Source organism: Camellia sinensis, chromosome 15 (assembly GCF_055761805.1).
Source record: "Camellia sinensis isolate YWXY chromosome 15, ASM5576180v1, whole genome shotgun sequence".
Classification (NCBI taxonomy): domain Eukaryota; kingdom Viridiplantae; phylum Streptophyta; class Magnoliopsida; order Ericales; family Theaceae; genus Camellia; species Camellia sinensis.
Window position 1 is genome coordinate 118,402,252 of NC_138975.1, and position 26,526 is coordinate 118,428,777.

A 26,526-nucleotide genomic window follows, 5' to 3' on the forward strand; every position below is an offset into this window, starting at 1 on the left:
TAAACTAAAACTCAATTTCAAATAAAAAAACAAGCTGTGGACTTTTTAGAAAACATGGCCACTGCACACACGCACACACGAAAAGAAAAGAAAAAAATGCAACAAGCAATTTTCTTCCAACTTTAGTACAATTTAAACTGGATTGCTTTGGATCAACCAGCTAGTCCAACAATCAACACATGCACTCGTGAACTTATGACTGCCATAGACACAGCACAATCCATCACACTTTCTACCTTGACCAGACCTTAACCAATAAACCAGTGGTGGATCTGTACTTAGTACATGTGAGAATGAGGAAACATATCAAAGAGATCATAGCTTTGTTAAAGGTTAAAAGAGTAATAAAGTAATATGAGAACAGAAAATAAGAGCAGGTCATACCCTTTCCAGTTTGCTGCCGATAAAACCATAGAATTCCCCTGTTTGATGTCAAACATGAGCACAAAGAAAAAAATATTTTGATAATCAAATTCAGATATTATGTGCAATAAGACTTCAAAAGGTAATGCAGGTCAAAGGTGAATAGATAGATATTTGTGCTACATGTGGATGACATAAGGCATGCCACTGTTAGTTTTATATTGAAGCTTAATACACAAATATATATATATATAATTACAAAAAGGAATCCTGATTTACTAACCAGAGTCATTCTTCGATGAGTAGTGCCCATGCCACTCCTAATGAGGACATTGAATTCCTCTTGCATAGTAATTCTCCAATCTGGAGATTTGGTGGGCTAAGTGCAACAAGAAGTCATCTTAACAGCATCCAGCAATAGATTCAGTCATGTGCAGGATGATTTGTCAATGCCGAACTGAGTGATCAAGGGATAGGTATGACCGACTGATGGATCAAAGAATGGAAAAATGAGGAATCAACTCCAAATGAAAATCTTGTGGGAGAGACATACGAGTTCTATTCAAAGAAGGAAATATTTCCACTACTGTTCTAGCAGGATAGTGGGTTTCAACATCTATAGCCTTTTTATTAACCAGAATAGTCAAAGGAAATGCATAAATGTAGCTCTAACTGGAACAACGTTCAGGAACACTTTGCTACAGATTGAATGATGGTATTAGACTCAGCATGACATAGGTAGCGAAAAAGGGATATGAGTTGGCACATCCTCCTTGTATGTGTGATAAGAGATGAGAGGAAGTTATACCTAATAATCAGAAATTCCTTGGATACTACCTTAGTTATGATCCTCTGTTGAAGTAAGTACCCATGTTGGGCACTTTATGGTAACACTAGCACATCATTAAACCATAGTGTTCAAGAAACGTAAAACTAAAGGAATTAATCCAAATCATGTCCACGCAATCACCAATTAATCAAGTAATCATTCAAAAACCTATATCCAAATCATGTCTCTACAATCACCAATTAATCCAAATCATGTCCCCGCAATCACCAATTAATCATCAATTCAAAAACCTAAATATAGATTGTTTTGGCCTAAAAACATATCAGATCAAGTGTACATGCCTTGGACAACCAAACTTAAACACAAATTAACAAGCTTGCCTAAACATCAAACATAGGTTTACTTTTCATGTATACATGCACTATAAATGTTTCAAATACAATTTAGCCCACATATTCACTAAATCAAGATGAAGAAACCTATTATTATTTCTTGAAAATAAAATACAGGCACTTGGCCAGCCTCAGCCTTGCTAAGTGAAGAACAAAATGCATTAAGACACATAATCTAACAAATCCTCCATTTTACAACTGAAGTGTACACCCACGAAGTTGAATTAAAACCCAGACCCAACTCAATGTGAAGCATGCAATCATGAAATCAATCTGAATGCAACCGAAACTAAATTACTCTACTGGAAACTCCCAGGAGCCACCTCGGTCAATTCTTTTCTACATAAGAGATTTTTGCAGTGGGGGTTTTATGTAAGCTATAAAGAAATTTATACATGGTTATCATATACATCAGGCAAGACAAATGTGGAGAACAACCTCTGACTATTTTTTCTGCATTATTTCAAACTGTTACTAACTTACTAGTAATTCTCGAATCTCTAAAATACATTCTACCCTCTCACATCAGTTCTATGTTACATTTATTCTCCAAATACAAGTCAAACTGCAAAGAAGAAGATTTCAGCTAGCCTTGCATTTTGAACAATTTAGATTCACATACAAACACAAGCCAATCCAAAAGTAACACTTACTGAAATCTGGAACTCCAACTCAACTCAAATGATTGGTATCAATTATGAATCCAGATAAAAATAAAGCAGCAGCACAACCTAGACTTATAATTGGGAAGAAATGTAAACGAAAACAAATTTAAAGAGGATTGAGTAGATTAGAAAGAAACATTAATAGCTTGATGTGTGTGCGTGAGAGAGAGGTGAGATACATCCACCAAATCCAAAACAATGAACTCAAAACAATAAAAAAAATCAGAGATCTGCGTTCATACAAACAAATGCATATATAATAAAAACTTACAGATCTGAGTTCTGCAACAAAAAAAAAACGGGCGACTGATTGAGCGACATCTGCAACAAACTTACAGATCTTCAAAAAAAAAAAAACAAGGAGACCTAAACGAGAGGAGAACCAAAGGACCAAAATCGAAGCTTACAAAATCCAAAGAGAGGAGAACCAAAATCGGAAGATAAGCGCAAATCTGGTGACCATCAAAATCTGCAACAAGTTCTGATATCGATCGAGAGTGTTTGAAATCGAGACAGAGAAAGTGTTTGAAATCGAGCAAGAAAGAGCGCTTCAAATCAAGTGAGAGTGAGCGCTTCAAATCAGTGAGAGTGGAGGTTTTTGAGCTTCAAATCGAAAGGGTTTCTGAGAGAGAGAGAGAGAGTCTGAGTTGTGGAAGAGTGAGACTGAGAGGGAGAGACGTTTTGAAAGGGATGGGGTATTGAACGGTGTTAGCAAATTGACCCAAACGGTGCCGTTTTACTAAGATCAGATACAACGTTTTCAAAACATTGTATTTAACTAATCTATAATGGCGTTTTTCATAAACGCCATAAAAGAAACGTCGCATAGTAAAACTTTTGAATTTAAATTTTAATATAGTAAAGTTTTTTCTCATTAATAATTGTATGCTCTTGAAATCACATAATGGAGCGTGGATAGGTGTGTGAATTGGGTGGTGTTGTGCAATCAATAATGGTCAGTTAGAGCAAAAAGCACTATCAATCCTCCATCAATTTACAATGACATGTATACCATTTTTGGGTAAATATTTTCAGTACTATATATTGATATAGGTGTTTTGAATTGGTGTCCATATTGAATTGATATCGCATGAACACGTGTGTACCAACAAGTCCTTGTTGCCATCAATTTTTGCTACCACTTCTCTTTTATCTTCTTCCGGGCAAGATTGGAATGTTAGACCCACCCACAAAGTACATACAAATTAAGTGAAATATTCACACATTGGTCGAAAATGAATTTGAATTTAAGCTTTTGGACACGTTTCGATTTTTAACAGTGAGTTCTATCTAAGAGTTCGTATTATTTGGTATAAGATTGAGTTACTATATTAAAATAGGATCAAATGTAAATATTGTAATTTGAGTTATAAAGGGAGCCTATATATTAAGAATGGGATCAAACGCAACTGATACAATTATAAGATTGAGAGGATTACGTTCAAGTTGCTAAGGAAATGTTCTATAAATTAGAATAAGAGTATCTCTAGCCATGTTAGTTAAAATATCTATTCAAAATGTACAAATTATATTTTAACTAGTCACTTTTTCTAAACACTTTTTGACAATGCTCTATATACCTCTATATTACTTTACTTTAAATTATTATTTTTATTTAAATAAAAAAATATGAAAATAAAGAATAAGAGGATGGGATGCAAGCAAGATTTTAAATAACGGTGGCATTTACTATAATAGTAGCGGTTATCGTAACGGTAGCGGTAACGTTGACGCGATTGCGAGGTGTGATGGCCGTAACATAACAGTGGCAGTAACTGAAATCGTGAATTTTTTAATTTTTTGCACAACTTGAAGAAAACATACTGATACACATGTTTTTATTTCATAATCAAATTTAGTAAGGTTTAATATGCTTTTTATTTTATTTTTTTTGTTTTAAAACATGATCCAACATATGTATGCTAATTTTTATATTACTTATAAGTCATTTTGGAGAAATTTCCTAGTGTTGGATTTATTTAATTTTCATTACTTCACTAATTATGCTTATGAAGTATGTTTAATATTAAGAATAATAATCTCATAAATATAAGTTCAAAATACAAGCATAATAATGTAAAAATACATAATATTGAAATCTAAATTTTGTTCAATAACATAAGAGAAATAGATATAAGTTAATATTCAAACATAATTAAGTAAAAAAGTAATGAAATCTTGTAGAACTAGGAGATTGGACATTCAAAGCATGTATAGATAAGATTTTTACTTAAGTTATATCATGTAACTAGAAAATAAAAAGAGAAAGTAGCATTATATACAAAATGTATAAAAAAAATTTGAAAAATAGAAGTGTAGCGGTTGTAACGGCCGTAACAGTGCTATAGCGGTAATGTAATGGCCATTACGGCCTTTAAATAACTACTTTTACAGCCTTTACGTAACGGTTGCAGCAATTATAATTGTGAATTTCTGTCGCACTGCTATAATGGCCATAATGGTGGTGGTAATTATCACAACCGTTATATAACGATGTTACGTAACTGTTGCGGCCGTTTTTTAAAACCTTGGATGCGAGGGAGATAAACTTTTTTTTATACAATAACTAGTTATATTTGGCTAATCACTACAACATTTTCATGAAATCACTGCCCATTTTAGCTAAAAAGTAAAATTACCTAATATTATTGGAGATATTGTAATAACGTCTCCAATCTTTAATTTTTTTTTATTTGATAAAATTTAAATTTGATAAAAAAAAAAGTGTTAAATATTATCTCCAATTTGTTCATCAAATATTTATCAAACCAAGAGAGAACCATATGATGAAATTGAAAATTCATCAAATCCTTCATCAAACTATAATTTAATAAAAATTTAAAAAGATAAATCATTGGAAATAAAAAAATATATATATATATTATCAAATTTGATGAAAATAGAAATTGGGGTAAGAGATGAATTTTTTTTAAAAAAAATTATGAAAAAATTATAATAATTTATATTAAATCAAGCTTTTTATTTAAATTTAAAATTAAATTAAATGAAAAAAAAAATTGATGAGGAACTGGAAATGCTCTGAGATACTAATGAAAAAATTAATCTCCTAATGAGTTTATAAAACAACACAAGCCCAAAGGCTGAATGAATGAGGGCTGGGCTGGTTGTGCAATACGTTCAACGATTGGATCATTACAAAACAAAAACTTGAGGTTTTGTGCAATTTACTAAAACTATGGCATTAATGTATGTTTTATTGGAATTAAGATAGGAGTTGTTGCTAACAAGTGCTCCTAAGTACAAGTAAAAGAAAAAATATTTGTAAAATATATCATTAATTTTAATGCATTTTTATTGAAATTAATACACTTTTTAAAATTTTTACATATTTTTAAGACACTTGTTATATACTTTCTACTATTAAACAACTAGTAGTTGACCCGTGCAATGCACCTATTATTTTTTTTCAAAACATATTTGATAGTACAATGTGTGTTATAAAAGAATAATTTTAATTTTAATTTAAAATCAAAATCAAAATCAAAATCAAAATCAAAATCAAAATCAAAATTAAAGTATGATTTTAATTATTTATTTTGATAATATTGGCTATATCGTTCTATAAAATTGTTACTTAAATACTTATATATATTAATTTTAGTTAAATTATTTGTATATTTTGATAATTTTAGTTTTATCGTATTACAAAAGTGTAATTATCATATGATAATTTTATATAATGTATATTAAATTATAAATTAGTAAAATAAATACTCATTTTGATATTAAAAATAAATTAGAATAAGAATTAGTAACATAAAATTAAAAGTAATTCTAACTATTTAATTTTCTTTTATATTCATTGGAAAATAAAAATATGTAGAAATAGAAATTAAATAAAAATTATTTTAAAAATTAAATATAAATATGTTGTAATTGGATTATCATATAATGATTTTATATGATTATATATTAAATTATAAGGTTGTAAAATAAACACTCTTAATTAAATTAAAATATCAACTATATAAAAGAAATTCAACAACGACTAATTAAGAAAGAATCACATAACAACATCTAAACCTAAAAAGAAAAAATAATAAAAACATCCAAACGATGGATACATCTCAGTGTGTGAAGTGATTAATCATCTGTAATGTGATATCAAAACATAGAAGAACTCACCGTTCAACAATTGAAAAAGCAATTCAATCAGTAAATCTAAACTTTAGAAATTCCTCAAGAGTATCATTCAGTGTATTTGGTTTCAGTTTTTTGAAAACTGAGTTTTTTATTTTTCGTATTTTTTTGTTTTTAGTGAACATTTTTTAAATTTTAAATAATTTTTTTACTTTTTTAGATGCACTTTACTTAGATGTATCTAAATAGTAAAATATTTATGAAAAAATATTTTAAAAAATTAATAAATACACAAAAATACAAATATGTACTAAATTTTCGTTTTTTTTTTTTTTTGGTTGTATTTTTTGATATTTAGTGTATTTTTTAAATATTTTTTTCATAAATATTATACTTTTTAAGTGTGTTTAAGTTAGGTGTGTCTAAAATTTTTAAAAAAAATGCTTAAAATATTAAAAAATTTCATTGAAAACATTAAAATACGAAAAATAAAAAAGTAAAATTTTATGAAAACTGGAACCAAACAAGCTGATTGTTGTGCAGGTTGTTCCTCCTAATAGTTATGATAATATAAAAAAAAGTATAGGAAAGAAAGTATAATTTCATATATAGAAGCATTATAAAATTTAAACGATAAATCCATAATATAGAATTGGTATTTAGTATAGAATAATACACGAAAAAATAAGAAAAAAAGGGGGGCAATTTAGCATTAAAAAAAATCTCAATACCCTTGAAAGAATTAAGAAGAAAAAGTGAAACACAAAATTGGTATTGGGTTTGTGGATTGTCTCAATTTACCATGAAAAATATTAAGGCTGTTCAAAAATCCATTCAAACCGGTAATCCGGACCGAACCAGACCAAATCATACGGTTTGGTTCGGTTCCATTAAGAATTGGTTCGGTTTCGGATTAAGAAATATGAGAACTGTCAAAACGGTTCGATTAACGGATTTTATGAAAAAATCGCGGTTCGAACCGAACCGAAGTTTAAAAGATATATATATATAATATAATATCAAGTTTTATTTTTATTAATTGATTTTTTATAATTTTAATGATATTAGGATGATATAGATATGTAATATTAAGTAATGCCTTAATATTGTTAGTTTTTATCATGAGTTAAATGTAATTAGTTGGAGTAATTATTTTGTTAATATTAACAATTTATTCTTGTAAATAGAAATTTTTGGAACCGTAAACCAAACCGAAACCGAACCGTTTTTTCGATTTGGTTCTGGTCCGGTTTTACAAGTGTAACGGTCTGGTCTGGTCTGGTTCTCAAAATCACAGAACCGTTAGGATCGGTTCGGTTCTTGGATTTTCTCAAAACCGAACCAATCCGGACCGTGTACACCCCTAAAAAATATATGAAAAAGAAATATTTGTCAAATAGAGTCCATATAAAATAGGTAAAGTTAGTATAATTTAAATTATGTTTGGGTTTGTGTAGGATTCTATAAGTAATTAAGAAAATACATACTGACGTAACTTTCTTAGAAAAAAGTAAATCCTTATAATGTGTCACATAGGCATTGGAAAAACATTACTTTTAATAATATATATATATATATATGATGCCTAGGGGCACTTGTTAGTATTTGTCTTAAGATAAACAATAATATCAGGAACACAGATATCATTCACAAAATAGGATACAAGTCATTCAGATTTCTGTGCAAATAGACTTAGGGGTGTTTTAGGAAGATGGTTAAAAATTGACTTTTTGATTTTTTTAAAATTTTAAACTTTTTTATATGAGAGGGAAAGTTGGTTAAAAGCTGGGAAGTGACTTTTAACTCACTTCTCTAAATATTATGAAATAAATTAGTGTAACACCCTCAAAATAATCCCATAATAAATAATATTGACATGCATTGACAAAAAGAAATAAACATTCTTTCATTCATCAGAGTATTCTTAAAAGAAGACATTACATGTAATAACGAAAGTAAATGCCCTACGGACTTACATCTTTCCAAGCCAACACTTAGACACAAAAGAAATGAGTACTAACTCAACTACAGATTAAGCCCTTGGCTTGGATTTACACGTAATATCAAAATGACAAAAAAATAATTAAAAAGAGTCTTTAACTCCAAGTCCTCCCAAGCTAAGTCCTTGGAGGTAGCATATCACTTGGACCTGAAAATGATGTTCCCATATAGGGTGAGCCACAGCCCAGCAGAGATATACTAAACCAAATATAAGAATTGACTAAAGTATTAGCATTCGATAGATGGTTAACACTAAAATCCATTGCATCACAATACAGTTTCATGACTATTAGGTCCATGACACATTTCACTTTCCATTATTTATCCAATTTTCCATTACACAGACATGGCTCAGAACCTGGCCAAACAATATAATGAGACCACGTCTCATATTAATATTACCTCCAATATCAACAATTTAGATGAGACTAAGGCTCACACTAAAACACTTTCATAAATCAATAAGTACACATATTTGCTGTACTAAAACACTTCCATAAATCAATAAGTACACATATTTGCTGTACTAGTGGAGTCCATCCCCTTTCTTCTCCCAAACAGGTTTAAGAGTCTATCCCCTATCTTCCCTCAAACCATAGAGTACATCCCCTATCTTCTCCCAAACAATATGCATATACAATATATTTAACACTTGTCATATACCATATTCAATCAAAACACGTATTTACTGTATTAATTCAACCATCATATTCAATGACCTATTCAATGTGATTAGTTTCAGTTTTCCCTAATCAACATGCAATGTCTACAACAATCACGACTATTCTCCACCGATAGCCCAAAACAGTTATTTCTAAACAGAAATTAAATGCATCAACAGATATAATCTCAACATTTCCATAGGTGAGTGATTAAATTATCCAACTACACCCTTTAACCAATAATTTCCCAATTTCATGGATTTCAACTAAATCCCCATATTTTTCCCAAATTAATTATACCAATTAATTTATTACAACAATTAGGGCATTTTCCCCCTTTCATCAACAATCAACCCTAAGGTCCAATTTCCTCTATTTGACACTATAAATGCCATTTTTCAAGTCTTACAAACACCTGGAGTATAATATATGAAAAACCCCCTTTTTTCCAAATTACAAAACAAACCCTAACTTTTCCCAAAATTACCCAACAACGCCAACATATCAAAATGACCAAAACTTATGACAAAACGTATAGAATGGAGTAGGGTATCCCTACCTCGAAGTGAAGAACTCAAATGGAGAAGATGGTGAAAACCCAAGGTGCTCCAAATCCACTATTGCTCAGATTAAAACGAAGCCCAAGTCACCCTTTATCTTTTATACAAAGAGCTTAGGGTAGAAACACACTAAAAGGAGATTAATCCCTAGAGAGAAGGTGTGTAGAGAGAAAGAGAAAACGGTTCTAGGGTTTGAGAAACAAAAGAGACACAAAAGTGAAGGGTTTCCCCGCTGCTGCCTGCTGATATAACACAGGCTCGCTCGAGCGAAGGAGTGGTCGCTCGAGCGACCAGACACAAAGAATACTCGCTTGAGCGTAGAAAGCCTCGCTCGAGCCAACAATACGATGCTTCAGGTCTACAACCCAGAAGCACGCTCGAGCGACAGAATGCTCGCTCGAGCGAAGAACTCGAAAACATACACCTTGCTCGCTCGAGCGAAGGAAATCTCGCTCGAGCCAAGAAATGCAACTCTCAGGTCTAAACCCAGACGCAGTCGCTCGCTCGAGCGAAGAAACCCTGGCTCGAGCGAAGGACCAAAAACAAAGAGCTCGCTCGAGTGAAGGACCAAAATTCTGGGCAGTAACCCTTTGCTCCCAAACACTCCCAACCTGTAACAAACCTGCCCAATACATCCCATAATCTCAAAAATAAGGAATTAAAGGACGACAACAACAAATATATAATAACAAGATCCACAGAACCTAAGTCCGGATACAACAACCAAATGGAGAAAGACCGGGGTCGCTATAATTAGTGTTTTGGGCTTGGCTCATAAAATTTACAAAAGTTACAAAAAAAAAAAAAAAAATAGAAAATCAAACTGGCCTTGTGATTGGTGAGCATTCGGCCCAGTAAAAAAAGTCCGACTTCAAATCCCCTCTGTTTTGTGTCAGTTTTTGAACAAATAACAGGACAGTATGTCTATAATAAATAATTGATAAATATTAATAATTATAATTATAATTTTTTTATAAATTATAATAATTTTTCAAAATTATTACTAAATGCTAATTTCTCCTAAATTTTTCCAAAATTGTAAGAAATCAGCAAAGGGAAGGGATTTGTCAGCCTCCTGATCACCACCCTGCCTAAATTATATTAAATAATATATTTATATGTAATTTAATTTGTTAAGTATAATATGGTTACAATAACAAGCAATATATATTTGTCATCTTTAATCATTTTAATTTTTACAACATATCGATTGTTATTTTTCATATGTAATGTTATCTCTCTCATTTGGTTTTACTCAATTTTTAAGTTAACAAATTACTTTGACATTTTTCTTATACCCTCCTGCCACCTCTTCAATTTGCCCATCCTAATCAAGAGTGGGGCAGGAATGAGACACCCTAAACCAACCTCACTCTATTACCATCCCTTATATATATATAATAATGAGTCACTCAATTTTCCATTCTTTTATCACTCAACATACACTAATAAAGATTTTAATAGAGAAAGTTAGCCCCTCCTAAAATCTGAACTGGTTATGAGTAATGAAACCCAATTGTATTTATTTATTTTTTTTTTTTATTTTTTTTTTTTGCTGTAAGAGCACACTGACAATCACACAGGCATTATATTTGTCAATTAGCTCTTATCTTTGAATGCTTAAGAATGTCACACTCAACCCAATTATATGCTTTTTGCTGTTGATTTATATATTTACATGAAAAATGCCTGGTAGCTCGAATTATTGAGGCTCGAGTGCCCTGAAAAGTGTTCTATCTTCTCTCTATCAGTTTTCTCTCCTCACTCTATCTCTATCTCTATCTCTATTTCCTTTCCTCTCCATTCAAATACTCTTGATATCTCTCTCTCTCTCTCTCTCTCTCTCTCTCTCTCTCTCTTTCTCTATCACACCATCCCAACCTCCTCCCTCTCTCTCTCTATAGCTAGCAGAAAAGCATCCCTCTCATGCCTGAGAGAGTTCGCAAATTCTAATTTGATTTTACCGGAGAGAAAAATCGATCTATGGCTGTGAGAGGAACCTCGATCTATAGTTATGAGGAACTGATTTATGTTTGATTTTGTCTAATTTGGATTTTGATTTTGAATTGTGGCTGTGACTATGAGTATGGTTTTGGATTTAGTTTTGATTTTGGGTTTTTCTTTTGTTTGATTTTTTTGTTAAACTGCTGTTGAATATAGTTTTGAGAATTGTAATTTTAAAAGCATGTGTCAATGTAATCATAATGAATCTCTTTTTCTTCTTCTTCCTTTAATTTTTCAAATTGTCAAAAGAAAAAAAGTTTGTCGGTCGACATTTTATTTGGCCGGTTGGTGGTTTTTTTGGCCAGTCGAATGGTTTTATGGCCGGCTGGCTACGTTTTAAAAAATTTTCAGTAAAAAAAAAAATTTATTTTGATTCTGAGTTTGGATTCAGAAAGAATAGAGGAAGAAGATGAAAGAAAAAGAAAAAGAAGAGAAAGAAGAGAGAGGCAGGGCAAAGGAAGGGGGAAAAAAAAAGGGATACCAAAACGACGTCGTTTTGGCCCCTCGAGCCATTCAAGCCAGTGAATGTTCAAGCTACCCGGCAACTTTGTATTTATATATAGAAACATCCTTGTAGCTCGAGATTTCCTTACCCGAATTAGCTTGTACACAGGTGGAGTTTCACACCTCAACATACAAGCCATCTCATTAAGCCTCATCAACTAGAAGTCTTCATTATTATAAATTGACCCCAAAATCTTGAAAAAATTTCAAAAAATATAAATAGTCAATAAAAAATTATATTTTTTGCATAAACTTAAAATTAGTAATTATATGTGTTTAATTACAACACTTAGAGCTGAAATAAAATATAGTTTAAATTATATTTCTGAATTAGAAAGTGAGTTAAATAAATTAAATTCTCTTTTGGCTATTGCTTCAAGACAATCTATAATAAATTATAGCCAGAGAATTGTTAGCATTACGAATAAAATTTCCTTAGAAAAAGGCCAATATAGATTACCAATGAAAGTTTTTAAAAGAATTAATATTAAATTAAGATTCGCAAATCCAAACCATGTTTGCAATAATACCATTCTTGGTGGAAAAAATAATTGTTCCAGGATTGCCTTATGAATCAGTATATGATTATTTGGAACAGGTAGATTAGGGGACATATTTACCTGAAATATGATGTAAATTTTTGAAAAAATATCTAATGGAACAAGATCTACAAGGATGGGATGAGATATTTGAAGAATATGATGAAAATTATGATCATAGTAATATCATGGGTGATGAGGGAATATGGAATCTAGACAATGCAATAGATGGACAAAACCATGGGCAATTTGGCAAAACAATAGGCTGAAGATTACACTTCCATATGACTACACCACCAGGTGTCTCTTATTCATAAATAAATCAACATGTGGCCACACTATCTGCTTGTTTGTCTTCTAATAATAATAAAATATAATATGTAAAATATTTTATATTTATAGATTAGGTTGAAGTCTAGACTTTGAAGTCCACAAGGTGCTTATATAAAAGCCTTGAGGAAAATCAAAAGGGGACAAAGATTACTTAGAGTATACTTGAGACTAAGAAAAAAGTCTGATTCTCAAGTCTTTTTAGAGCAAACAATACTCTAGTAATCCAACAGTCTACCGACACCCATTTCTTTGTAAATCTTTGTTCAATAAATAAAAAAGGTTTTGTCATTTCCAGAAATGAGTGTGTTACTACTGTATGTCAAGTTATTGATCTTAGGTCTCCTACACAACTAAAGAACCAATTTCTGAAGTTACGGTCAGAGGTAAGAAATGAAATAGATCTGTGCTGAGGCTGATCTGAGAAAGAAAAGGTTAAGGTTAGCCACCTCTATAAACTGAAAGCTTGCCAACGCCAGAGCCCTACACTGACTATGTTTAGGTAACGGTCAAAATCTTTAGATACTGTTCTTATTTTTGAAATATAGTGGGCCTAAAATAAAAACATCTTAAAATTATAAGAACTAATAAGTTTTTCCTTTTCATGAGTGTTTATCATCATTTTTATATCCAAGATCTGATACTAGATCATAATCAAATACTAGTATTAATCGCAAACTGCCAACAACATCCTACATTTTTACAAAATCTACCAAGCCCTCATTATAAGCTTTTAAAGATCAAGTATTAGCTCATAAAGATCAAGTATCTACTACAGCTCAAGTATCAACTCATAAAGATCAAGTATCTACTACAGCTCAAACAACTCAAACAGTTCATACAACAGCTCACACAGTGCAGTATCAGTAACAGCATCATCAAGAGTCACAGCATCATACAGAGCTGTCTGTTATACCCTGTATCTCACAAGCATGTCTTGCTAACGAATCTTGTTATAACTGAATTAGTTCTAGAATCTATTAGTGAGTTAGTAGTTAGAGAGTTAGTTAGATATTTTCATTTTATAAATATCTGTGTAAGCATCTAATAATTCATTCAATGAAAAAGAAAGTTTGTAATTTTCATCAGGCATAAGCTAAACGGGGGTGCCTCTATTTACACACCACCTTTCATCTCAAGACACACCATTAATTAGTTTATTTTTTATTGCAATATTAACCTAATGTAAAATGACCACAAAGGACAAAGTGCTATGATATACACCTTATGTAAAATTATCATAAAGGATAATAATAAACACAATACACACCTTTCTTCTAAAACGTTACTTACGTATCTTCTCTCTCAAGAACCCAAAAACAAAACCAAAAACCCTTAAAGAAACAATAAAAAAATATAGGTATTATTGAAGATTTTGATTGGACTGAATGATGGATGCATCTGGCAATATTGGTTTCGAACAATGGAGCAAGGAAAATGTTAGTTTTTCATTTTTTTTTCATTTTCATGTACTTGCTGAGTGGTAAACCATTTGTATTCGTTCGGATACCCAGATTCGAACAATGTACTAATGTTCGACTATCTACAACCGAACAAGTTCTAATTGTTCGATTTTCTAGTGTCGAACATAGTCCATATGTTCGGTTTTCAACAGTCAAACTTTTGAACTTAGCTCGACTCTGTATTTCCGAACACTTATAACAATTTCTTTTTTTGGTTTTTCTAGAACTATGCATCCATGGAGGGGGTCGTGAATCAGAAGAGAATGGAGTGAAGTTGTCTTCAACACAAATGGAAATTGGTTTAGACTTGTTCCTAAACCTCTGGGACGTTGTGTGTGTTTTTGAAGTGGAGGTGTAGAATATGGAAGATTAAAGATTGTCGATGGGGTGCGTGAGTGAGTAAGGGTAAAGATGGAAGATTATGAATGGGGCGTGTGAATAAGGGTAAAGATGGAAGATTATGGTATGTATTGAGTAAATTTCTTATTTATCAAATTACTAAAAGTGTGCATTGAGTAGTGGTATGCCTTGAGATGAAAGGTAGTGTGTAAATGGAGGCACCTGCTAAACGGGAGTTTTTGACTAAAATAGCCACAAAAAGACAAAATAGACCTTTTAGCCCAATAAAACAAAATGTCACATCCAAATCATAATCATTTCATTTTTTTCTCACAAAAGTCAAAAAAGTGTAATGACCCAAACCCGCCCCTATAGGTTTAGCGTCGTAACCGGCCAGTAATCCTTGGATTACCAAAGGCCTCTGAACAGAATAACATATAATCAAAGGGCTGCGGAAGCAAATATACAAAATATAATATCCATTGAGCTATGCAGACATACATAAGACAAAATAATCTTAAACTTTTATAAACATACTAGTGACGTCAAAATATACAGTATTTACACGTCACACCATGTACATATAAACAGAAAACTTGTTTGTATAGCAAAAGAAACAAAGTCTTATATATTCATGAAATCACAGCCACTAGACTTGACTTAATCCGGAACCTCCTTGGAAGGCACAAAGGTTGGCTGACAAAAATTGAGACGCTAGGTTCTCAACTCTGAGTCTGGTCATGTGCCTGATCACCTACATATATAATATAAATAATGAGCGGGAGCCCAGTGAATAATAACAGAGTAAAAGAGTTAAATGAATGATGTCCCACAACTAAGACCGTATACATGAACAGATTCACATTTGTAATCTTGTTTAAGTCATTGACAGAAAATAAGAAATTCATGCTTGATTTTACATGGTTTATCCGTCAGCGCTAACAGATCATATACAGAGCATCATAAATCGTACTTGTCAGTTCCATAGAGGAACCTTCGGCTAGGTGCGGATAACTTGTCGGTTCCATAAAGGAACCTCCGGACTGGGAACATATAACTTGTCAGTTCTATAAAGGAACCTCCGGATTGGGAACAGATAACTTGTCAATTCCATATAGGAACCTCCAACCGGGTATAGACAACTTGCCAGTTCCATAAAGGAACCTTCGAACCGGAAACAGATAACATACTTGTGTCACAAATACTTATTGAAAAATTGGACAATCATTCATATCACAGAACATAACATTTTGTAAAACAGATCTTGTTGCATATACGGAAAATAATTTAACTTGAACATAGCTTTACTAAGTTATTACTTATAGATAACAGATGGCTCCAGGTAAACAGACAGAGTAGGCAATTCAAATATTTTGTGGCGCGTGACCTACACAGATACAGAACGAATACATACTGAATTACACACCAGAAGTCGTTAACTTAGTTCTTTCTTGTCATGGTGTGTTTTTACTTCTTGTCTTGGCCTAGGAAGGCCTAGGATGCAGTGAGGATGCCAAAATGCATTGGAAAACACTTGGTTAAATTTCTAAAAACAGGCCCTGCTCGAGCGTAGCTTTCTTCGCTCGAGCGGACATGAAAAATGTGAGTGGTCGCTTGAGCGCACATTCCTTCGCTCAAGCGGTCTGTAAACTTTGCAAAAGTACTGGTTGATTGATTTTTCCACTCGATGCTCGCTCGAGCATAAGACTCATACCTTCTCTCGAGCGTAACTTTTGTTGCTCGAGCGGTCTGCAAAACATAAGAACTTCTGGAAGCATGCATTTCATGCTCGAGCCAGCTTTTGGTCGCTTGAGTGGAAGTGCTCACACTCATAGTGGTCGCTTAAGCGTAGGAGCAGAATTCTGGAATTTCCAGATTTGCTCCCAAGCTCAAAACTCAACTTCTAAACCTTCAAAATACATCATTTTGGTCCAAAACTCAAAAAAACATGTCTAAACTTGAAAAAACATTGAGAATTAAAGATCATTTCATGAAATTAAGGCCCAAAATTATGTCACTTGTTCAAAATCCACCTAGAGATGTTAAGAACATAACATGAATCTTACATGCATGAAATGGCTTGAGCTTCAAGTATCCAAAACACAATCAAATGAGGTGTTTAGTTCAAAAACATGTTGAATTCTTAAACCATAACCAAAATATAAACAACATGGGACAAATTCCTTGACAACATGCTCTAATTGTCATGTGATGCACATGCATGCATGGATCCTCTTCTTGCTACACCATTCAACTTGATTCTTGCTTCAATTCACTTAGTTCTTATGTATTCATCATCTTACCAACTTAAAAGCAAGACCAAAGGCTTGAATTCTTACCTTATACCTTGAATTCACAAGTATAGAGGCTTAAATTTATAAACTCTCTCCAAATCTCCAATAATTCCTAGCAATTCACCCCTTCTTGCTTATTGAACTCACTTACATTTGGTCTCTCTCTCTCTCTCTCTTTCTCCCATGTTTGTAGCTCCAAAAAGGGTGAAATGAGAGTGTATGGATGCATGTAAGAGTCCACTAGTGCCTTAGTTAGGCTTGGATTAAGGAATTCATCAATTAATCTTAATTGCGCACTAATTGCTCTAATTTAATCGTTCCAAATCGAATTTCAATTGAACCTACTATAAAATTCTAAAAATTCTAACTAACACATAATTCAAGTCAATTTTGCGATCGGATGCCGATAAAGCCTTCGATTTACAAAACAGAATAGAAATTCAAACAAATATGTCTACGATGAATAGATAAAAACACAAATAATGCCACATATGTGCAATTAATTCAAAATCTGACTTAATAACTTATTAGGCATATTAAATCATGGATTAACGTTAATCATGTATTGAGATTGTTACAAAAAGCCTATCTCAAACGAGACTTTTTAACCCCAAACTAAAATAGCCAAAAAATTAAAAAGCTGACTCACATCCCAAACGAACCCTAAATACTGGTGCTGCTAAAAATATAAAATTTTCTAGAAAAAAATTAATAAAATATCTAAAGAATTATATATTACCAACAACAATTGAATTTTGTATCCTAAGGTTTAATTTTCACATCATCATCACATCATCGAGCCACATCATTTGGACCACTTGAACTATCCTCTTCACACAGGCTACCTAGCATTACCCTTATATATATGAACTACAATTTTTTATCCATTACTTTGTGCTAGAAGGTCACGTTTGTTGGATTGTATTATACTATTTTTTATGAGATTATATTCAATGAGATTATTAATAAAATTGTGGAAGATAAAATTATCCTATGAAATAAGATAAAATAAGAATTGTATATATAATAGAATTATGGATAATATTGTGAGGGACAAGATTATATCATGGGATAATAAATAAGTAAAATAATTTGATAAAATGAGTGAGGTATTATATTTGGTTAGGATAAAATAAAAAGATATATTTATTTTTAATTGAATGATGAATAAACAAAATAATTTGAAGAGGCTTTATTCTAAAGGGGACTTACGTGTAGGTCCTACTAAGTGAACTTATTATTCAATAGGTCTTATAATAATTAATAACATTTTTTATTCATGCATTATTAGAAAATGTCACTAATTGTTGATCTTCAGCGACAGTTTGAAAATTTTATCACAAAAAATGTCACTAATTATAAGTTCTAGTGACTGCTTAAAAAAAATCGTCACAAAAAAGTCACTACTTTTCAACTTTCAGCGATAGTTTGAAAATTTCATCACAGAAAAATATCACTAATTGTAAGTTTTTAATGACAATTTATAAAAAAAAGAAGTCACTTAAGTGTTAATTTTTAGTGACATATGTAAAAAATCGTTACAAAAAATTATTTTTAGCGATGATTGTACTATGACTTATTTTCAATAGGATTTGATGGGAATTAAGGCCAACTATTAAAACCTATTAGTAGTTTATCCTTATTCTCTAATACCATATTGCCTATGTTATTATTTAATTCCCTTATTTTTTTTTGCTATTTAATTCTCCATATCAATACTACAATTATTTGAAATTGCAAGAGAAATAACGAATTAGATTATTAGGTTAGATTGAACATATTTGTGAGATTGAACATATTTCTCACCTTCAATCCCATCTTCTTTATCCCACAATCAAATACCGAATTAATACTTTAATGGACCCACATATTTCCTCCACATTCAATCCGTCATACAAGACTTTTTTTGAAAAAGTCTTTTATTTTAATGCTTCAATCAAACATTCCCCAATAGTATATTATCCCCATCTTATAGTAGAGGTCTTCAGTTCAAAGTTCCTGTGCAGTGTTAGGACAGTCCAAATTTCTTTTCTTTACTTCTGTTTTTTTAGATTTAGGTTGTATAATTTGTCTGTTTTTTTAGATTTAGGTTGTATAATTTGTTTTAAATATTAATTTTTTATGTATGTTTTTTTAGATTTAGGTTGTATAATTTGTTTTAAATATTAATTTTTTATGTAAGAAACTATTTTTAATTGTCATAAAAAATTATTTTAAAATCAATATAAAATGATTTGTGTTATTTATTTTAAGGAGACTTATCGTCAGTTCCATTGATCAAACTTATTTATCTATAAATTTTTATTTTTTTATTTTACCTACCAATATCTTAAAAGAGTGTTGAGGCAAAATAAACATTTTAAAACTTAGATGGTATTTGGTTAATTAGAATAAAATGATCATTTCATTAAAAAATCTATTACCATATTTGATTAATTAATACATTATAAATGAAATCATAAATCACCTTAAATGATCATTCACTACTCTCCCTATTCTAGTCCATTGCATTAAATTTCATTCTAATAAATCAATATTAAAAGAGGGTATAGAATTTATAAGCATCTAAATTCATCGTCTAATACCTAGAAAAATGTTATAGGTCTCAAATTTTCTACCAAACAAATGATCAAATGTCTATAGAAAATTTAGTATCCCTAACATTACCCTAATACTTATCCATATTCAAATTAAAAAATCACATTATTTAGTTTTGAGTTTTCAAAAATAATTTTTTAAATTTTCAATTCGTATTTTGATATTTGTAATGATTTTTAAAATATTTTAATCAAATTTTTTTTGGATCCACTTAATCTTAATATATTTAAAAAGTAAAAAATTTATAAATTATTTTTTTTAAAATTCATTAAATACAAAAAAATAAAAATATATTGAATTTTCATATATTTTAAAATATTTTTTTATATTTACCTATTTTTTAATTTTTTTTAAATAAATATTATACTTTTTAAACATATTTAAATTAAAAATATATAAAAAATAAAAAATTACTAAAAATAAAAAAATACAAAAAAATAAAAAACTCAATTTTCTCGAACCAAGCATGATTCACCTTAACTTAATTTATCATTTATTTATTTATATTATTTTCTTGGGCTTGAGTTAGAACCCTGATTTGTTATATATTACAACAACAACAAAAAAAACCCGGAACTAGAACGATCGCGACCCGGAAGACCCCCTCCTTCTCTCTCTCTAAAACCAGTCTGGCGACGAGGGTTTCTCCGGAGATTCCAATGGCGAAATCATCACCGGTTTCTGCGCTGAAAGCATACTGGTTTCCTCTGATTCTCTTCGCATCATCCATGTTCTATCAGCTCCTGATCCTCCCTCGTTCCTACCCTCCGTCTCACTACGATGGTCACACTCACTCACTATCGAACTTTCTTTTTTCTCTCTTTCTTCACCATCTACTTTTCATAACAATCAATCTTTGTAATTTCAGTTTTGGGGATCAAGAGGTATAGTTCCATGGAACAAGTCACTGAAGCCTACGAGAAGTTCTCATCCAAGTGGTAATAACGCTCTTGACTCTCTAAAATCTGATCTTTTATTATATCAAGTTTTGAATTTATATATATGTATATGCATACATAGTGAAGTGTGATACTTTGCAGTCTAGCCTTTTCTGGGTATCATTTCAATTTTGTGTTATATGTACTCTTATATTCTGTTTTAACCCTTGACAGTTTTATTTGTGACTTGTGAGATACAAAATTGGTAGGTTAACTTTGTGTCTTTACCTCTAAGAAGCACGGGCACTGACAGACATGGGAACACGTAAATTTTTAAAAAATACAGATACAACATGTCGACACACGTTCAAAACATATATTTTTATTATATATATATTTTTTAATTATTTAATATATATATTTTAAGTCAAATATTTAATTTTATTAAAAAATTTACCAACCTTAGGTATGCTATTTTAGTAAAAAAAAAATAGTACTCAGTGTCCCTAGAGTGTCTCTAGTGCAGCCTCAGCAGCGTATGTCCTCAACATGTCCCTTGTGTGTCCTCAGTGTGTCACAGCGTGTCCACAGTGTGTCCAAAGTGTCCAACTCTTTCCAGCGTGTCGTCCGGCGCGTGTCCGTGTCCGTGTCGATGTCCATGTCCGACATGTGTCAGACACCTACCTGTATGCGACCTCCGGAGAGGTGTTTGTGCTTCATAGCTTTACCTCATTTTTACTAATCAATTTTTTATGTTGTGTTCTGTCTAATATTTTCAAGGCATACATTTCATGGATTGGCTTTACTATGGTATACAAATACAATACTAGTAGGGCTTGTTTAATTGGTTGGAGTAATAGTGATAGGATTAATAATCCATGGGATTAACCATTGAATTGACTGTCCAACTCAATTAGGGCTTGTTTGATTAGGCAGACTACAGTATAGGATTGAGATTTTTAATCCATAGGACTCGCATTCCATTGTCTGGTTGCAGATTTTATTATTCAGATTAGATTCCAATGGTCATTCTATCTGACAAAATTGATGATTTTTTTAAATCTTACAACTTATACATATAATTGAAATTATAAATTTTTATATCTATTGCAAAATGAACTTGGATAATAGAAAATTATGTATCTCAGCAATCCAGCTGGATAACTAATCCTACACTAATCCCATGGATTGGTAATACACTCGCTATTAATTCTTGCTAACCAAACAAGAGTGGATTATTAATAATAATACTTACTTCCATATGGTATTGCATATCCCACGATTTTGTGGGATTAGAAATCCTACGTATTAGTAAGCCGGCCACTGTTTATGCCATCCAAATGTAGGAATGTGCATATCACTGGATTAACAATCCAGTCGTATGCTCGCTCTAATACTAGAATCAAACAGGCCCATAATGAAATATATTTATGAAAATGGCAGTGTTATGTTTATATAATATATTCTCAATCAACTTGACATTCAAAAGATGGACCTATGAACTCTAAATAGAGTAGAATATGAAGAAAGATAAAGTGAAAAGTCTTTATTTTAAAACCTAAAAGGTGTGTATATTTATTGTTAAAGAAAAAGTAAAATATAATTGTGGAACCGTTGGGTTGGACTGGCTTGACCCATATTTATTTCACTATAATAACGAAAGAATGGTGGGGAACAGATTTGTGAGACCACATAAGCTTATTCTAATCTACCCCAGAACCTTAATATGTGAAAATCCTCCAAACAGCTTGAATTGAGCACTAAATATCCATACAATCTTGTTTGGGGTCTTTACTACAAGGGAAGAAGTAAGCGAGAATCTCTCTTTTAATCTATCAATGTGATAGAATCTGCACTTGGCCTTTCCAGCAATTGCCTGAAATAATAGAGGAAACATGAACCTCTTTGCGCATACTTGAATCATATATAATTGGAGTGGATTTTTTCAGGCAATTGGAAGAAAAGAAAAGAAAAAAGAGGAGGCAACCATTTGTTAAACCATAGTGATATCTTCTAAGAAATTGAAGTGGTTTTTTTTTTTTTTCTTTCCAATAATACTACAAACCCAAACTTAACTACCCAGAAATTACCTAGAATTATCATCTTATGGTTGAGATTTATTCTATATATGGACCCCACACCACACAAATTCAATCACAACCACACAATCTTATTTGGGGTAAATTTGGGGAAGTTAAGGGTGGGTACCTAGAATTATTATTTTTTTTAGGTGTGTGTTTGTGTGTTATAAGGGGTATTGGGTCTATCTTTGAATTTTTTCATGTTTTTTACTCTCTTTCTTTTTTATTTAGTTGTAGAAGGGTTGTGCCCCTCACTATGTTCATATGTTTTTCTTTGCTGCTAATAAAAAAATACTTCTTTCTCCAAGCCCAAGTGAGTCCTTGAGAATTTTTAAAGTTGTGATCTATACCAATTTGCCCAAATGAAAGATCCAACATAAGTAATTAAAAAAATTCCATATATGCCTACTGACTGAGCTTTATTTAGTTCTTCATGCTTCTTAAAACCCGAACCATGGTCCTCCTTTGGCAAACATATAGAATCTTCGGCAATCTTGGCTATATGGTAGAGGTGAGATTCACTCCTTTCCATGGAAAGGCTTGCAAAACTTTTTCTATGGAAGTGAGAACTTTCTTTTGGAGAATAAACATACTGGACTCTATGTTACATGGACTTGGGTACAGGTGTCGGGTGTGGGTATGTATCTAGAGGTCGGACTCATCAAACCATAATTTAAGGGTACGTGGACTCGGCAAAAATGTCATATTTTTATATTTTTAATCAAATATGTAAGATAAAATGGTGCTATATATAACTTGTAGTGTCAAAAAGATGTTTATAGCAATTATACAATAATATGTACATATAATAATAGTGTTATTATATAAAATTATATAAGAAGTATCCATTGAAAAGTATTCGACACATATTCTGTTAAAATATATCATCCACTACTCCACTACACACCCCACTTCACCTACTACACTCACCTACCACCACCATCCACTACACCTACATCTATATAAACCACCATTTGTAATTTGTAATATACAACAATCTTGTAATCAATCAATTCAACATATCAATAATACATAAATTCTTACATGGTATCAGAGCAAGGTTAAGAACCTATTCATTCTGCTTCACCGGCGGGCGGCAGCCTCGCCTTGGCCGCCCGCCGGACCTCTACACATAACCCCCTGTGTTCGTCTTTGCAACACTCTCTCTCGCATTTTTTATTTCCCATTTGATTTGGAACTATGAAGCTAGTTACCAACATCAACCCAAAAAGACTCTTCAGGTCAAAGAAGAGCCGGCCGGTCTCACGATCCGACCCGTTATCGTTCAGCTCCGGTTACTCCTCCTCTGAGTCCTCAACCTCCGGGCCGCTCCACCACCGCAAATCCGAACCCGAAAAGGAGACTCCGACTAGCGTTTTGCCTTCGAAATCATCGGAGATCTCATGCGATTGGTCCGAAATCTGCTTCGAGTTCGTTCAAACCTTCAAGATGATCGATAAAGACGCTGATGGAAAGATCACGAGCAATGAGCTCGAGGCTTTGCTCAGCCGAGTCGGCCTAGTCGGCGCCGAGCCACCGACCGAGGAGGAACTGAAGTTGCTGCCTGACGTTAAGCTTACGTCACCATTTTGGTCGGGATCACTGTACCGGCGACTGTGACCATTCGACCCAAACCTAGATAAGTCGGAGGGACCATTTGCTGCAGCATCAAATGCAGATCTCCAATCCTCACCGGGTCCACTGGTTCTTGGACTGCTTTCTGATCCACCACTCTCCAGCATGCTGGAGGCTGCAGCTGCCCGATTGTCATGAATACTAAGTTGCCTGGTGAGCTTTGAAAGAAGAGAAGATTGTTTCTGACAACGCTCCCTCTTGCGCTTTACATTTTGGTCCTCCATCAGCAACTCTTCAATCCTTGCCATACTTTGAGAGCTGACTGAACTGTACAACTTATTAAGCATGTCTTCCTTGGCTTTCTCCACTTGGCAAAGAACCACTGCTTTTGGGACATTGGCAGCAAGGCTGTTCAGACCTTGAGCCTGAGCTTACAACCGTCACAGGGAATGTGCACTTTCAGAACACAAGTCTGGATCTTCAAAATTAATGGGGTTTTACACAACCCATGATGATGGCTAATGGTCCGCATATGCCTAAAATGATGATAATACTTCTTTTCACACACTGATGTTTCCCACTAAACTTCCTTTTCTTTTCTTTTTTTTTTATTTTAATCCCTCTTTTTAAAAAGACAACGCAACACAAGATTTGCACACCCATGCTTTCCTTAATATATTCTTGTTATTCTTATTATTATTATTATTATTTTAATCAAAAAAAAAAAAAAAAAAAACAAAAAAAATGGGCCAAGCACCCACGTGAATATTTCTCCTATCTTTCATTTTGATTTCCAAGTTATTCTTATTATTTCTTTCTTTATTTTTCTTTTACATTATTTTTACTCTTTTTTAAATTTCATTCATACCATATCGCTTTGCACACCAAACCATCTTTTATTCATATCGGGATCAACCCCGATCCACATTTTACACAAAAAAAAAAAAAAAAAAAAAAAAAAAAAAAAATACACAACACATCACAACAACAACAGCTTTGTTTTCTTTTCTGCAGACGGCCACCCACCGACCTACTCTGCCGCCGGTCTCTTTTTTTTGCCTCCGTCCTGGGCGGTCCTTGACGGTGCTGCCTCCGTGTTTTCCACGCCGCCGAGCACGTTCACTCCCCCATACTCCTCCACTGCAGCATATGGAGGACTTCCAAATCGGAACATCACGGTGGCCTTCCGCTTCAGCTCCTTGTTTTCTGCCCTTAGCACGCTTATCTCTGCTCGCGCATCCTTATACATGCGTTGGAGCAGAGCCAGCTGGGAGTTTAAATGCTGCACCTCATTTGTCCTGCTCTGCAGCCGGTTCGACAAATTTGTGACCGCCGTCATGGTTTCCACGCATGACTTCAGAGTATACTGATTAGCCTCAATATCAGTTTGCACCGCCATTTTTTGCTCCACCGACCGCATCGGAAAGTTCAATGGAGCAAACCCAGAGGTGTTTGGTTGAGGTTCACTGGCCACCGCACCAGTTATTTCTCTTGTGGGCTCGTTCAGTTCTGGAAAGAGCGTGAGCAGGTTCTGGGTAGCTGGACGGGAAGAGTCAGTGTTTCAGCGCAGGGTTTACAGAGTGTTTCAGACTGGTTTATTCAGAGGTTTCAAACTGGTTTACACAGCCTCTGCCTCAACCTTGTTTTAAATAGCCAGGGCCAGCCACGCGCATCGCGCGCCTCTTGACAGACGACAAACTGGCACGCCTTTTCATGGCACATTTTTTGATAAAGTGGGCACGCCTTTTGATGGCACGCCTTTTGAAAAATTGGGCACACCTTTTGAGGGTGCAACTTTTACAACGGTCCGACATGACCCCATAAACTGTCCCGACATTTGATTCCGGTTAGCATCTTCAACGGTCCGACATGACCCTATAAACTGTCCCGACATTTGATTCCGGTTAGCATCTTCAGCGGTCCGACATGACTCTATAAACTGTCCCGACATTGATTCCGGTTAGCATACAGTGTCCTCTACAACGTTATGACACCGCCATACAGTGTCCTCTACACCGTTATGACACCACCATACAGTGTCCTCTACACCGTTATGACACCCCCTTCAGTGTCCTCTACCACGTTATGGCACCACCTTTCAGTGTCTTCACCAACGGTCTGACATGACCATACAGTGTCTCCTATCTTTTTTTTTTCTTTTTATGTATTTTCTTGTTTTGTTCCTCTCTTCAAACTCAAGTTGGTTAGTTTCTATCCTCCTTGAGTTTGCGGGGGGCTGTTAAAATATATCATCCACTACTCCACTACACACCCCACTTCACCTACTACACTCACCTACCACCACCATCCACTACACCTACATCTATATAAACCACCATTTGTAATTTGTAATATACAACAATCTTGTAATCAATCAATTCAACATA

At 33.0% G+C, this 26,526-nt stretch overlaps 1 pseudogene across 1 annotated transcript in view; it reads left to right on the forward strand.

Moving 5' to 3' along the window:
- Positions 1–20,164: 20,164 nt before the first annotated feature.
- Positions 20,165–26,526, forward strand: part of LOC145813869 (uncharacterized) — a 36,492-nt pseudogene continuing 30,130 nt past the window's right edge. Inside the window, exons 1-2 of the transcript XR_014357264.1 lie at positions 20,165–20,388; positions 20,474–20,543. The product of XR_014357264.1 is annotated as an uncharacterized LOC145813869 (transcript). The remainder of the gene's footprint in view (positions 20,389–20,473; positions 20,544–26,526) is intronic.